Source organism: Mauremys reevesii, linkage group 6 (genome assembly GCF_016161935.1).
Source record: "Mauremys reevesii isolate NIE-2019 linkage group 6, ASM1616193v1, whole genome shotgun sequence".
Taxonomy (NCBI): Eukaryota; Metazoa; Chordata; order Testudines; family Geoemydidae; genus Mauremys; species Mauremys reevesii.
Genome location: NC_052628.1, coordinates 12,753,719 through 12,768,174, shown reverse-complemented (window position 1 = coordinate 12,768,174; position 14,456 = coordinate 12,753,719). Strand labels below are relative to the sequence as shown.

The window sequence follows — 14,456 nt, the reverse complement described above, 5'->3', positions numbered from 1 at the left end:
GGGTTCAAACCCCAAATAAATCCGTTTTACTCTGTATCAAGCTTAGACAGGGTCAACTCATAAATTGTCCGTCCTCTATAACACTGATAGAGAGAGATGCACAGCTGTTTGCTCTCCCAGGTATTAGTCACTAACTCTCAGTTCAATAATAAGTAAAAGTGATTTTATTAAATATAAAAAGTAGGATTTAAGTGGTTCCAAGTACAGTCCTTGTTAGCTCCCACTCAGGTGGTAACGAGGCAATTTCTCATGAGTGGAACCCACTTAGAATCATAGAATTCTAAGAATCCTAGAATCTGAGGGTTGGAAGGGACCTAGGGGTCTAGTCCCACCCCCTGCTCAAAGCAGGACCAATTCCCAACTAATCATCCCAGCCAGGGCTTTCTCAAGCCTGACCTTAAAAACCTCTAAGGAAGGAGATTCCACCAGCTCCCTAGGTAACCCATTCCAGTGCTTCACCACCTTCCTAGTGAAAAAGTTTTTCCTAATATCCAACCTGAACCGCCCCCACTTGTTCGGTTCCACCCCCTTTTATAGCTTTGGTACAAGGCAGGAATCCTTTGTGTCTCTCTGGGTTCCCACCCCGCCTTCTAAATGGGAAAACACCAGGTTAAACATAGATTCCAGTATCATGTGACATGTTCACATGTCCTGTGAGACCCCAAGCCTTTATTCTTCCTGAACTGACTCATAGGAAGGCTTGCAAGTAAACAGAGCCATTTACAACCAGTTGTCCTAGTTGATGAGAGCCATCAAGATTCCAAACCACCATTAATGGCCCACACTTTGCATAACTACAGCAGGACCGCAGAGTTATATTTCATATTTCTAGTTTCAGATACAAGAATGATACATTTATACAAATTGGATGACCAGACTCAGTAGATTATAAGCTTTGTAATGATACCTTACAAGAGACCTTTTGCATGAAGCATGTTCCAATTGCATTATATTCACACTCATTAGCATATTTTCATAAAATCATATGGAGTGCAATGTCACAGACAGATCATGCCCTCTGCTTTTAAGCCTAGGGGAGGGGTGGGGGAAATAGCCTAATAGTATAGCCCAAATTGTGTAGCAGTAGGGGGTTAGGCTGAACCTAAATGGTACCATACTCATCCTTTTGAGCAAGTGGAAACCTCTATATGAGATCTCCGTTCACCTGAGGCTGTGTGAATACACTGAAACATGGGATTTCCCTGTGGGTCGCAGTACAGCTGTGGCTTGGGAGGGCATCCTGTATGGGAAGTTCTAAACCTGCCTCCCGTGGGATGAAACTGACACCGTTACCTTGTCTTCCTAGGGTTTTGTTGTGGGATACCAAGATTTATCCCCTAATTATTAACCCTAAGACTAACTCCTGATTAGACATCAGTCCAAGATCTCCCTTCCCCAGCTCTGGTGACTCTCTGGATGGAAGCTAAAGATTCCCATGGAGCATCTTGAAATGAGTTCTGAGGTGCCTCTGGTGTCCTGGCCAACATCCCTGTTGCCAGTGTCCAAGGCCGTACTATTGTTGAGTCTATTGTGTATGCAAAATCAGGGCAATTCGTGGGCAGTGATTATGGATGCAGCATTAATGGAAGCCGCATATGCTCATCTGAGAGCAGAATTTAGCCCTATGTATGAAAGGTGCTACATAAACCTAAATCCTGTTTGGGATTATAGTCACTGTTATATAGTGGCTTCCCACCTTTGTGTCTTCAATCTTGCTTATGTGCTACTCAAAATAGACTCCAGCACTGCTCTGTGGCTACCAATTCCTACTTTAATCTATCGGGCCAAGTTTATCCCTATTGTAACTCCATTTGGTCCAGTCTTACACCAAGTCCACAAACACAGGGCCCATCCTGCACTTCCTGGGGACCTAGATTGTTGGATTTAGCCCTTTTGTTTAGTATGCAGCACACCTGTTATCTACCATGATCACAAACCCTTTTCAAATCCTTTTTCTCTCCATCTCCTCCTGATCAGATGGCTTATCATCAACAACCCTAGGCTAATTGTTCTCCCATCTTATGGCTAAAATGTGGTTTAAAAAAATCCACGTATTCAGGGTTGGCCTGGAGCACAAGCCATGTGCTTGGGGCCCCAGTGCAGTCACCCAGGCTGGCTTGATCTCTCTCTGTGACAGGTGGACCAGAGTTGGAAATAACGCACAGACCAATCTTTCCTCCATCTGCAGCATTTTGGGACCCTGCAAATCATAAGGCCAGCCATGCACCTATCATAAAGTTACAAATCAGTGTTACAGACCAACCATTCATTGGACTGATTGTATTAGTGTGGAGGAGAGGAATATCCATGTGCATGTACCCAAACTAAAACTGGGCTAGGCTCACGTTAATGGAGAGACGAGGAAGCTTTTAAACTAGACCTATCAGGCCCAGATTGACTCCCACCGAACCCAAATGTGAGTTTTGCCCATGACTTCAACAGCAATAGGAGCAGGTCAGTCAGTGACATCAGTGAAACATGGAGTCATCTGACATAGTTCCTCCTGTTGTGTAAGGTGGGATTGTGTTGCCCCTAGATTCTGAACACAAGGGCCACATTCATCCCTGGCGTTACAGCAGCAATCTCCATGGAGTTACACCAGGGATGTTAAATCTGGCCCTGGATTGTTAGAGGCACGCGCATCCTTGCATCTCCCTCCCTTGTCTATCTTATTATTTTTCTATGCGGCTGAGCCTTGAGAGTCGATTTAGTGATGGTTCCAAGCATAAGAACTGATACTAAGAAGCTATTAAAGTAATCCTGTAATGTGCCTTTCACTTGTCACATAATATTATCATCTAGGTAATTTAGAGATACTGAATCTCACCCTCCTGTAGGGGGAGTTTTTGCACCCAGTGGATGCCTAGACCAGCGTTTCTCAAATTTGGCCACCATGGCTGCATGCAGCCACCAGGAGCTTTTCTTGTGGCCACAGCCTCCTGGCCTGTGATTAGGGTAGGGGAAGCAGTGGCCCCTCTTCCAGGGCCACCAGTGGGGGTTGGGACCCCACCCTCCTCTGGAGACACAAACGCGGGAGGTACAGGCAGCTGGTCAATTCCCCACTTTCCCTGGGATGAGGGGCAGGCTTCGGCCATAGGGCCTTAGGCTCCATCCATGCGATAGCAGGCTCTTGTTCCAGGCTCTGGTTCACCACGCCATTGTCCCAGGGACCCGTGGCCTCCCTGCCCACCTCCCCATCCAGGGCTTAATTTGTCCCAGAGCTCACGGGGGCTGAGTAAGTCTGCTGTGAAAAGTGATATTAACAAACATCTAAATATCTCTGTTCACAGCAGCAGACTTACTATCTAGCAAGTTTTTTTTCAAAAAGCAACCGAAAAGATCTGCACACCGCAAGCTCATAAAAATTCACCCTCTCCCTCAGTGTGGAGAGATGCACAGTTTTCCTCCCCACCCCCATATATAAATTGCACAAACTGGGTTTTGAAATAACCAAGAAGTAAGTTTATTAACTGCAAAAGGTAAATGTTAAGTGATTATAAGGGATAGCAAACAGAACAAAGCAGATTACGGAGTAAACAAAATATTCAAACTACGCAAGTAAGTAATTTCTCACCCTAAATGCTGTTTTAGGCAGGTTGCAGAGTTTCTGTGGCTTAGAGTTCCAGTTATTTCTCTTTAGAGACTGGATCCCTGTCTCAGCCTGGACTCAGCCCCAGCCTTTCCCTTCAGGTGTTTTTAGCAATCTTCCTTCTTGGATGGGGAGACAATGGAGAAGAGTCTTGTTTGCCTTACTCCCCAGCCTTAAATAGAATTTACATAAGACGAGAACCCTTTGTTTCCAGTGGAAAAATACCAGCAGTGTCCAGCAGGCAGTACTCCATACCAGGTGACATCCTTAGATGACCCTGCAGTGTCAAAGCAACATCCCAGGAAGCTCCTCAGGATTGTGGGAGATTAGTATCTCCAAAGTTCTATTGTCCTTCTTAAATGGCTCATTCAGGCTGATTACCTACTATGGGTGGGCATTCCCCCAAATACACACACAAAGTTGTAATTGTTACAAAGTCAATATTCCTAACTTCAGATACAGAAATGATACATGAATACAAATTTGATAAACACATTCAGTAGATCATTACCTTTTCAATGATACCTCACATGACCCATCTTGCATAAAACATATTAGTTATACCATATTCATATCATAACAATATTTCTATGACGAATATGAGGTGAATATTATGAACATTAATTAATGAATCTTCAACCCGCCTCCTGGCAGGGTAGGTTTTATGATTCCAATTTTAGGTTTGGGGAAACTGAGGCACAGAGAGATTAAGTGACTTTCCTAAGGCTACAAAGTGAGTCTGTGGCACAGCTGGTGTTAGAAAGGCAGAGCTCTTTGGTTTCCACTCCCACTGTCTGACTACTAGATAATTCTGCCTCAAGTAAGGACTTGAGATAGAAGATAAGTATGTAGAAGATAAGCAAGGAATTAGAGTAAGAGAATGGAGAGAGAGAGAGAGAGAGAAAGATTAAAGACAGTGAAGAGAGAAAGAGAGGGGAAGACATTGGGAGAAGTGTGAAACACACTGATTTCTCCTCCTGTCAGGGATAAAGTGCCCCTTACTGGTGGGTGGTGGGAAGGGATTGTCTTCTAACTTCAGTTCCCTTGGCCATATGTAGGATCAGCAGACTTAGTCAGGTTTTAGGTTTGCTTACAGGCATTAAATTATATTGGGTTCAGTCCACTGATGCTTGCCTTTGAGTTTATTCACCCTCTCTAGGGTAACTGGAGATAACAGGATTGTCAGCCTGACATGTCATTGTAAATATCCCTCATCCTGAGGAGAAACAAGTGAGCAGGACATTTCCTGGGACAGGTTGACATTAGAGGTGTATGGGATCTGCTAGCCTCTCCCTGACTAGTTTGCATGGAGCCTTCATTGCTATTCAGACCTCCTTGGAAATGAATGCTGAGCTTTCAGACAGTTAATCAGGTCATTTGTTTGTCCTGATCTGCCCTATGACACTTCAGTGACAGAGGTAATTATTTAGACTGTGATCAGTAGTGGGCAGATCCTTCTGCAGGAGTTGCATGAATGATCAGGACCATCCTTCTGTTTAGGGCAGAAATGGGGCCATCAGGGACCGAGCGAAGTCCTTTAGAATCTTCTCTCTTGTTTGAGCTGAACTTTAACCAGATATCTTGCATCCATACTGTACCTTCAGAGCTGCCCTGAGATAGAACCTCTGTAATCTGATGAGGTGATAATATGGATCCTAAACTCCATATCTTAGTTCATTCACTTGCTTGGTCTTGCTTATGTAATATTTCAGAAATCCATGATTTGACCTCCCCCACTACTAAAACCTCAGTTCAGGCTGCAGTGGTTTCTTGTTTGGATTTTTGCCAGGGGCTTTTTGCTAGGCTCCCTGCTGCTTTCTGACACCACCCTTAATAGGCTCTCCAGAATTATGCAGCCTGGTTAATTTTCTGTTTTCCCATTATTTTCACATTACTTCAGAGTTCATTCAACCACACACTGGCTCAATCCTTGTAGCTACTGATTAAGGCCAAAACGTTGCTACTGACATTTACTGGTCTGAAAACTTAAAGTCCTCTTTGTTTAAGGGAACTGACTTGTGAGTACTTTCTAGGGCAAATCTGTAAAACTCAGTCTGTGGAGAGGGTTAAACGTCATGGTTAATTATTGCCTGTGAGTTGGCCTCTAAATTAGGATCATGTACTCCCTTCCATCCACAGTAGAACTCCCTCTGATATCAAGGAGTGATTTTTCACAAAGATCAAGGGCAAAATATGGCATTTATGTGGTAACTAAGGTCTTAATTATCAGAGGATAGCCGCGTTAGTCTGTGTCTACAAAAACAACAAGGAGTCCGGTGACACCTTAAAGACTAACAGACTAATTTGGGCATAAGCTTTTGTGGGTAAAAAACCTCACGGGCTTATGCCCAAATAAATCTGTTAGTCTTTAAGGTGCCTGTTGTTTTTAAGGTCTTAATTATCATTGTTATTTGTTCGAGATTTTTATTGTCATGTTCAGCATCCAGCAATGGGAAAATATGCTAATTTAAGGGGGAGATGATATTTTATGATCATAAATCCATCCTTTGCAGCCACAAAAAAGTACGGACATATTTTGGGAGGCTGTTTTTGAATATTTGAATCTCTGTCCCAATTACATATTAGGCCACTATTTCTGCCTCCACTTTCTTTCCCTCCCCATCCTCTTTTCTTGTTTCTTTTCTTCTTCTTGTTTTTTTCATCCTTCTTCCATCCCCACCCCATTGCATTTTTTCCTTCTTGCAACTTTCAGTTCCAGAGGCTTATCTTACCTTTTCCCCATTCCAGCCACTAAGACGATAAGCAACAAAATAGTTAATACTGACTTTTTAAGTGGTGCTGTTAGGCTTTCGAATTAATACCCCAATGAGATTGGTGGGGTGGTTCACACTTCTCAGAGCCATTGTTTCAAGCTATGTGCAGATTCAGGCAGAAAGCACTGCATCAATTTACACTTTGGTCTTGTCTATATGGACAGTTAGTGTGCAGCAAGCCAGGGTATAAATCTACAGTGCAATAGCTTTCCATGAGCTAACAAGTGATGCGGACCTTGCTATCTCACACTAAAAGTTATGTCGTACACTTTGATCTATTCCCATTTCAAACAGCAGTGGATCAAAGTGCACTATGGAACTTTTAGTGCATGGTAGCACGGTCCACACCACCAATTAGTGCATGGTAAGCTAGTGAACTGTAGATTTACATCCCAGTTTGCTGCATGCTAATTCTCCATCTAGACAAACCCTTAGTTCATGTTTTCAAGGTTTTCTTCGCAACCACAAGGAACTTAGAATCATAGAATATCAGGGTTGGAAGGGACCTCAGGAGGTCATCTAGTCCAACCCTCTGCTCACAGCAGGACCAATCAGGGGCAGCATTTTGCCGCCCCAAGCATGGCAGGCAGGCTGCTTTCGGCGGCATACCTGCGGAGGGTCTGCTGGTCCTGCGGCTTCGGCGAACCTCCCGCAGGCGAAGGCACGGGACCAGCGGACCCTCTGCAGGCAAGCCGCCGAAGGCAGCCTGCCTGCCGCCCTCATGGCGACTGGCAGAGCGCCCCCAGTGCTTGCCGCCCCAAGCACGTGCTTGGCGTGCTGGTGCCTGGAGCCGCCCCTGGGACCAATCCCCAACTTTTAAAAACTTTTTAAAAACAAAAGCTGAGATTCTGAAGCATTGGCCTCACTCTGCTCTTTTTGAAGTCTATGGTAAAACCGCCACTGATTTCGATAGGAGCAGAGTTAGGCCAAGGCAGAGAGCTTTTGAAAAATCTCACTCTTAGTTTTCCTTGCAATTCATTGTTTGTGCAAGTTGACTTACTCGTAAGAATAGTTCTATTATGAAATATAGTTATAATAGAACTCCAGAAAATACATTACAAAGGCATGGACCCGGTCCTGCATACCCGTATTCCTCCTTGTGAGTAGTCCTTGGATTGCTGTAATGTGTCTTCTTGAGTTGTAGTATAGCTCTATATGTTGTTAAATTCTTGAATGGTTCCATGTGTCACTCTCTCCTTAGTGAGGGATCCTGACACCTAACTTGACACTTTTTCTCTCCTTAAACTCAGCTCACCACCTTGTGGCTTGTCCTTACCATGAAGAAAGGACAGATTCATAACCAGAGCCTTAATTGCCTTCCTATGTTTTTATCTTAATTTGATCTCTTCTCTGCCATTTCAGGCTAAGCATGTGAAGCCTTTCCTCATAAGACATACATACCTTCCGTTCCCTTGCTGATCTCCTCTTGGGTCTTTTCCAAAATGTGAATGCCGTGCTTTAAACTTGATGCTTCAATTGCTGCACAGAGTATTCCAAATGAGGCCTGAGAAGAGGGTATTATAGCATGGAATGATCATTTCCTTTATGAACAGAATTTCCTGTCTGAGCATTTGAGCGTTTCTTCTGCTTTTCTCCCAGAAGTTATGTGCTGTGTAGAGATGCACCAGGGGGCAGAATTTTGCTTCACATTTTTAAAGTGTTTTTCAATTATCTGAAATCCATCTGTCTGAATTTTAGCTATGCCATAGGAAGGGTCATTTATAAGGGACACACTGATACAAATTATACATCTAGATGAGCGACCTTCTACTTCAGTTTGCAAATGTTTATGTGAGTCCGAACTTGCCAAATGTAGCCTAAATCCAAATTTCAACTCAGCTCTTTGAAAGCACCGTGACTATTTCTCTCACTATCACCTCATCTTATTGTTCACTACTGCCTTCATTAATTCAAACTTATTGTTAGAGGATGTACGATCAGACACATTTGACACTGGTTTAAATTTAAATCAAAACTCTTTAAAGCTATAAAGTGCAGTCACCAATCTGCTAGACTGAGGAACCTGGAAGAGAATAACAAGTATTTATTCCAACAGACACAAAATCTAAAGTAGTCAGCAGGAGTGAAAGCTTTCTCATGCCTGCTTTACACTAACATGCCACACAGAAATATGCACACTGGGCCAGACCCTCTGCTAGTAGAAATCATCATAGTGCCCTTGAAGGTAATGGGCTGGCATAAATCAGAGGAGCTCCAAGACTGCCCTCTGTCTCTGTGTTCCCAGGGCTGGCTCCAGGCACCAGCCAACCAGGCACGTGCTTGGGGCGGCACCTTGCAAGGGGCGGCCAATCTTCGGGTGGCGGGGTGGCACTCGGGTTTTTTTTCTTTCTTTTTTTGGTTCAGTGGGGCGGCATTTGAGGGGTTGTTTTTGTTTGTTTCAGCCGGGCGGCGCTCGGGGGCTGTTTGTTTCGGCGGGGCAGGGCGGCGCTCGGGGTGGGGGAGGGGGTTGTTACAGCGGGGCGGGGCAGTGCTCCGGGGGGTGTTACAGCGGGGCGGCGCTCAGGGGGGTTGTTACGGCAGCGTGGCGCTCTGGGGGTTTGTTTTGGCGGGGCGGCGCTTTTTTTTTTTTTTTCCTTGGGGCGGCAAAAAAGTTAGAGCCGGCCCTGTGTGTTCCCACAGTATTTATAAAAAGGACATTTCGCAGCATTGCCTTTCTCAGAAGTAAAATGCAGATAGTTCTGTTTGCAGAATGGACACCAGATGGGAGATGGCCCAAGCTCCTGAGCACGTAATCTGGTAGTGGGCTTTTACACCTGGGCAGATTTCCCATTGACTTCCATGATTCTCCACTTGGGAATAAAGGGATACGTTAATGGATCTTGTTGCAGGAGTGGGGCCCAAGGAAGCAACTTTTTTTTTTTTTTCATTGGATCTTCTGTCTTTTAATGTGTTACATGGAGGAATTAGAATGACCACTTTTGATGCCAGGGTGTTTTGGTGGAGAGAGAGCAGAATGTATGGATCACATTTTATATACTGGTTTTCCCCTCCCATGCAACTCTCTAAACTGGCCACTATAACAGTGCCATCCAAAATGAAGGCAAACTCTAAATTTGCTCTGCAACCTGGTCTCACTTCATGATAATTCAGCATACGCTTTTGCACTGGCTAAATATTTCTGTTTATCTTTGGAAAGTCCATGGGATACATTCAGTTACTTATAGGCTGTTGGTTTTTATTCCAAGATGTATGTAGACAGAGTTATTGTTACAGTGGAAATGACACATTGTCATTTCATAAAGGATTTTGTAATTACATTTCGGCTGTGATTGCCATTACCTGCACTGCCAACTAGTCTAGGAAAAGCTTGGTGTCTAGCCCCTGGGGATCTGATCTTGACTGGTGCCTTTGGACTGTAGTGCCAAGCAAATTAATAATAATCATTGCAATGAGCAGTATGTTAGCTGCATGATGGATACTCAAATTTATCCATAGTATAATATGAGTATATGAAATAATTAGCAGCATGCTGGCAACAGACCCTTTAAATACTATATCAGACTGTCTTGGTATAGTAGTTTCCAACTCGAGCTGTGTGGAAAGCCAAAGCTAGTCACATGATTCCCAGCAGCCCAAGTTCCACTGAGGGCTATTGCATCATTCATTCATTCATGCCCGTCACCCCAACTAGGGTATGGGCCGCCAACAACAGATCTCCATAGTCTTCTATCCTGGGCCATTCGCTCTAGCTGGTTCCAGGTATAGCCCATTTTTTTGCTATCAACCTGAAGGTCGCGTCGCCAGGTATTTCTTGGGCGGCCTCTTTTCCGCTTGCCTTGGGGGTTCCACTGCAGTGCCTGTCTGGTGATGTTGGTTGGCTGCTTGCGTAGTGTATGTCCTATCCAGCCCCACCTTCTCCTTCTAATTTCTTCCTCTGCTGGGAGTTGATGGGTCCTCTCCAAGAGGTGGATGTTACTGATGGTGTCTGGCCAGCGGATCTGGAGAATCCTTCTGAGGCAGCTATTAATGAAGGTCTGGATCTTCCTGGTGGTTGTTTTGGTTGTCCTCCAGGTTTCAGCTCCATACAGTAAGACTGATTTCACGTTGGAGTTGAACAGTCGAATCTTTATTGCCAAAGACAGCTCTCTGGAGCTCCAGATGTTCTTGAGCTGTAAGAAGGCTGCTCTTGCCTTACCAATCCTTACTTTGATGTCTGCGTCTGTGCCACCCTGCTGGTCGATGATGCTACCTAGGTAGGTGAAGGACTGCACTTCTTCCAGGGGGCTTCCATTCAGTGTGACTGGGTCGTTGCTGATGGAATTGATCCTAAGGATCTTGGTCTTGTCCTTGTGGATGTTGAGGCCAACCTGTGATGACGTGGCTGCCACTACGTTGGTCTTCTCTTGCATCTGCTGTTTACTGTGCGAAAGGAGTGCAAGGTCGTCGGCAAAGTCCAGGTCATCAAGCTGGGTCCACAATGACCATTGGATTCCATTCCTACGCTTGTAAGTGGATGTCTTCATAATCCAATCGATGACGAAGAAAGAGAAGTGGTGACAACAAGCATCCTTGTCTGACTCGGTTCGCACCTGGAAGCTGTTTGTGAGCTGCCCTCCATGGATCACTCTACAGTGTATGCCGTCGTATGAATTCTTGATCAGGTTGACCACCTTTGCTGGGATGCCATAGTGCCGAAGGAGCTTCCAGAGGGTCTCTCGATCCACGCTATCGAATGTTTTCTCATAGTCAACAAAGTTGATGTACAACGAGGAGTTCCACTCCATAGACTGCTCGACTATGATGCGGAGCGTTGCTATCTGGTCCGTGCATGATCTGTTCTGCCGTAAACCTGCCTGTTAATCTCGTAGCTGTGGATCGACGGCATCCTTCATTCTCTCTAAGAGGACTCGGTTGAAGACCTTCCTGGCACCGACAGGAGTGTGATTCCTCTATAGTTGGCACAGTTGCTGAGGTCTCCTTTCTTGGGGATTTTGATGAGATATCCCTCTTTCCAGTCAGCCGGAATCACTTCTTCTTCCCATATTTTCTCAAAGAGGGGTACAGCATTTCCACTGAGGCATCCAGGTCTGCTTTCAGGGCCTCTGCTGGGATATCGTCAGGTCCAGCCGCCTTCCTGTTCTTCATCATGGTGATGGCTTTTCTGATCTCGTCTCTGGTTGGTTTATCGCAATTGATTGGGAGGTCCTCGTTGGCTGGGTCGATGTCTGGTGGATTTGGTGGTGCTGGTCTGTTCAGGAGTTCCTCAAAGTGCTCCGCCCATCTGTTCATCTGTAGTTCTATTCCTGTTATAGACTTTCCTGCTTGTCTTTAACGGGACGTTCTGGCTTGCTGAACTTTCCAGACAGTCGCTTGGTAGTATCGTACAGCTGTTTCATGTTACCGCTGTATGCTGCCTGCTCTGCTTCTGCTGCCAGTCCATCCACATAATCTCTCTTGTCCTTCCTAATATTCCTCTTCACTGCTCTGTGGGCTTCAGCATACTCTTTTTGAGCTTTGGCCTTTGCTGCTCTAGTCCTGCTGTTGTTGACTGCTGCCTTCTTCTTCTTTCTGTCTTCTATCTTTGTCAAGGACTCTGCTGTGATCCACTCTTTCTGCTGGTGTTTCTTAATTCCAAGCACTTCCTGGCATGCTGACCTAAGTGTGTCTCTCACTTTCTGCCATCTGTTGAGTACACTGTCTTCCTCTTCCTCAGACTGATCCTGTAGTACTGAAAACTTATTCTTCAGCGTCAATCCAAAATCTTCCTTGGTCTTATGGTCCTTCAGAAGGTTGACGTTGTACTTCGCTCTTCTGTCTGACGCGTCTATCCAGTTCTTCTTCAGCTTCAGCTTCAATCTGGCCACCACTAAGTGATGGTCGGACGCCACGTCTGCTCCTCTTCTAACTCTAACGTCCTGCAAGGATCTTCTGAACTTCTTGCTAATGCAGACATGGTCGATCTGGTTTTCTGTCATGCCTGCTGGCGATACCCAGGTACTCTTGTGGATCCGCTTGTGAGGAAAGATGCTGCCTCCTATGACCAGATTGTTAAGTGCACACAGATCCACAAATCTCTCTCCATTCTCACTCATCTCTCCCAGAGCATGGGTCCCCATGACTTGTTCGTATCCTGTGTTATCAGGTCCAATTTTGGCATTAAAGTCTCCCATAAGGATGGTAATGTCTTTGTCTGGGAGAGTCTCTAATATTTTCTGGAGTCTGTTGTAAAAGTAGTCTTTGTCCTCCTCTTCACTGTCATTGGTTGGGCGTAGCACTTAACAACAATCATCTTAATCCTCTTCATTTTAGTTCTGAAGGATGCTGTGATGATCCTGGGACCATGTGCCTCCCAACCAATCAGTGCTCTCTGTGCCTGCTTGGACAACATGAAGCCTACTCCTGTGTGTGTGGTGTGCGTCGCTCTCTTCATGTCCTGAATACAGCAACAGCTCTCCTGTCAACAGTCGTCTCTGTCCAGCTTGCGTCCATCTTGTCTCGCTAATGCCTAGTAGGGTCAGGTTGTTGCTCCTCATCTCTGCTGCAACCTGCGCCGTCTTTCCTGACTCGTACATGGTCCTCACGTTCCATGTGCCGATGGTAATCCTCCTGGCTGCAAGAAGGGTGATCGGCTTAGTGGCTTCCTCGCGGCTTTCACCACCCAGCGTCATGCATCTTCGAGTTGAAGACCCTTCTTTTTCCAGGCTAAAAGTCTCTGTTAACTCTATTGTTGGCGTTTCTGTAGCAAGCTGATTTTTACAGGGTGGAGTTGCTAGCCCCACGCCCAACCCTCCTCCTTTACCCTGACTTGGGACAGGCAGATGGCCCCAAAGGACCTCTCTGGTGGAGTTAGGGCTATTGCACACAGTAGATATATTGGAGGTGGAGTGTGGCCATGCAGCTGTGCCCTGCGAGAGGCTCATAATCAAGGTAGGTGGGAGGAGGCTAGTTTGCCATACTAGCCTGCACTAACACAAGTAGGAACCACTGAAACAACACCTGCTGGTAGGTCATGTTGCAGATAAAGAGAGGCAACGATGGAGCTAACCACATGCTGCAAAAACAAGCTTGTGAACATTCGTTTGAACTCCATCTGGCCATTTGGTTTGACCATGTTTGTTTCCCTCCTTATTTGCTATTTGCACAAATGGGTTTACACAGATGTTTGCGGGATGGCTGTTCATCTTAGCAACACCCACATTAGCTGGCAAGCAAGGGTATTTGCGGTAGACGAGCACTGGCTACTCGCTGTGTGCTATTCATTCTGTGAAATGCTGCTACTTTGGTGCACTAGCAGAAATTAGTGCCAGAGATCTGACTGGGATTTATTAGTGCCTTCGAACACCTATAACAATATAAAAAGCATGTGCCCACCCACAGATTTTCCCCATCTGGAACAAGTAAACTGCTATCATATAGATTCCTAGGCCAGAAGGGACCATTGTGATCATCTAATCTGACCTCCTGTATCACACAAACCATAGAACTTCCCCAGAATAATTCCTAGGCAAATCTTTTAGAAAAACATATACCTGGTGACAGGCTAGAGAACAACTGGAGTTGTCCTCCCTCTCTGCTTCTGGAAGGAAGAAAACCCTTCATTTACATGTCTCAGGCAGTTCCGCCTTCCTAATTCACTTCCTGTGCAGATAACAGCTGCCAATTACACTGCTAAAAGGACATAGATGGATCACCTCGTCCCTCCATCTAAATGCCTTTAATTTCCTGATAAATCAGCTGACAACCTGTTCCCTCAGCACAGCACAGCTCAGCTTCTAACTATCCAGCCAGCCCATGCTGGTAAGCAACTTTCATTGGGAAAACAGTATTGTCACCCCAAGTGTTCAGAAATCATGAGTGAGGCCCCCCCAAATCATGGATTGGCTTAAAAATCAGAAGTTTTTTTTTATTTAAATCATGGTTCTTTTTCTTGGGCTGCTGGCTTTTGAACCTTTGGGGAGCTCTCGGCTCATGTTCTCAAGCTTTGCTCCAGAACCATGAGGGCTAGAAGCATTTTTTTAAAATGGAAGCTGAGATTCTCACATACATACATGATTACCAGAGCTGGGGCTTTAAGAAAACTGCCTAATGTCATGGTGAATGTTTGCACCACTATGGCTCAACACTTTAGTTCT

General features: G+C 45.3%; 1 protein-coding gene across 6 annotated transcripts in view; it reads left to right on the top strand.

Moving 5' to 3' along the window:
* Positions 1-14,456, top strand: part of ST8SIA5 (ST8 alpha-N-acetyl-neuraminide alpha-2,8-sialyltransferase 5) — a 104,505-nt gene that overhangs the window by 43,196 nt on the left and 46,853 nt on the right. The window lies entirely within an intron of this gene.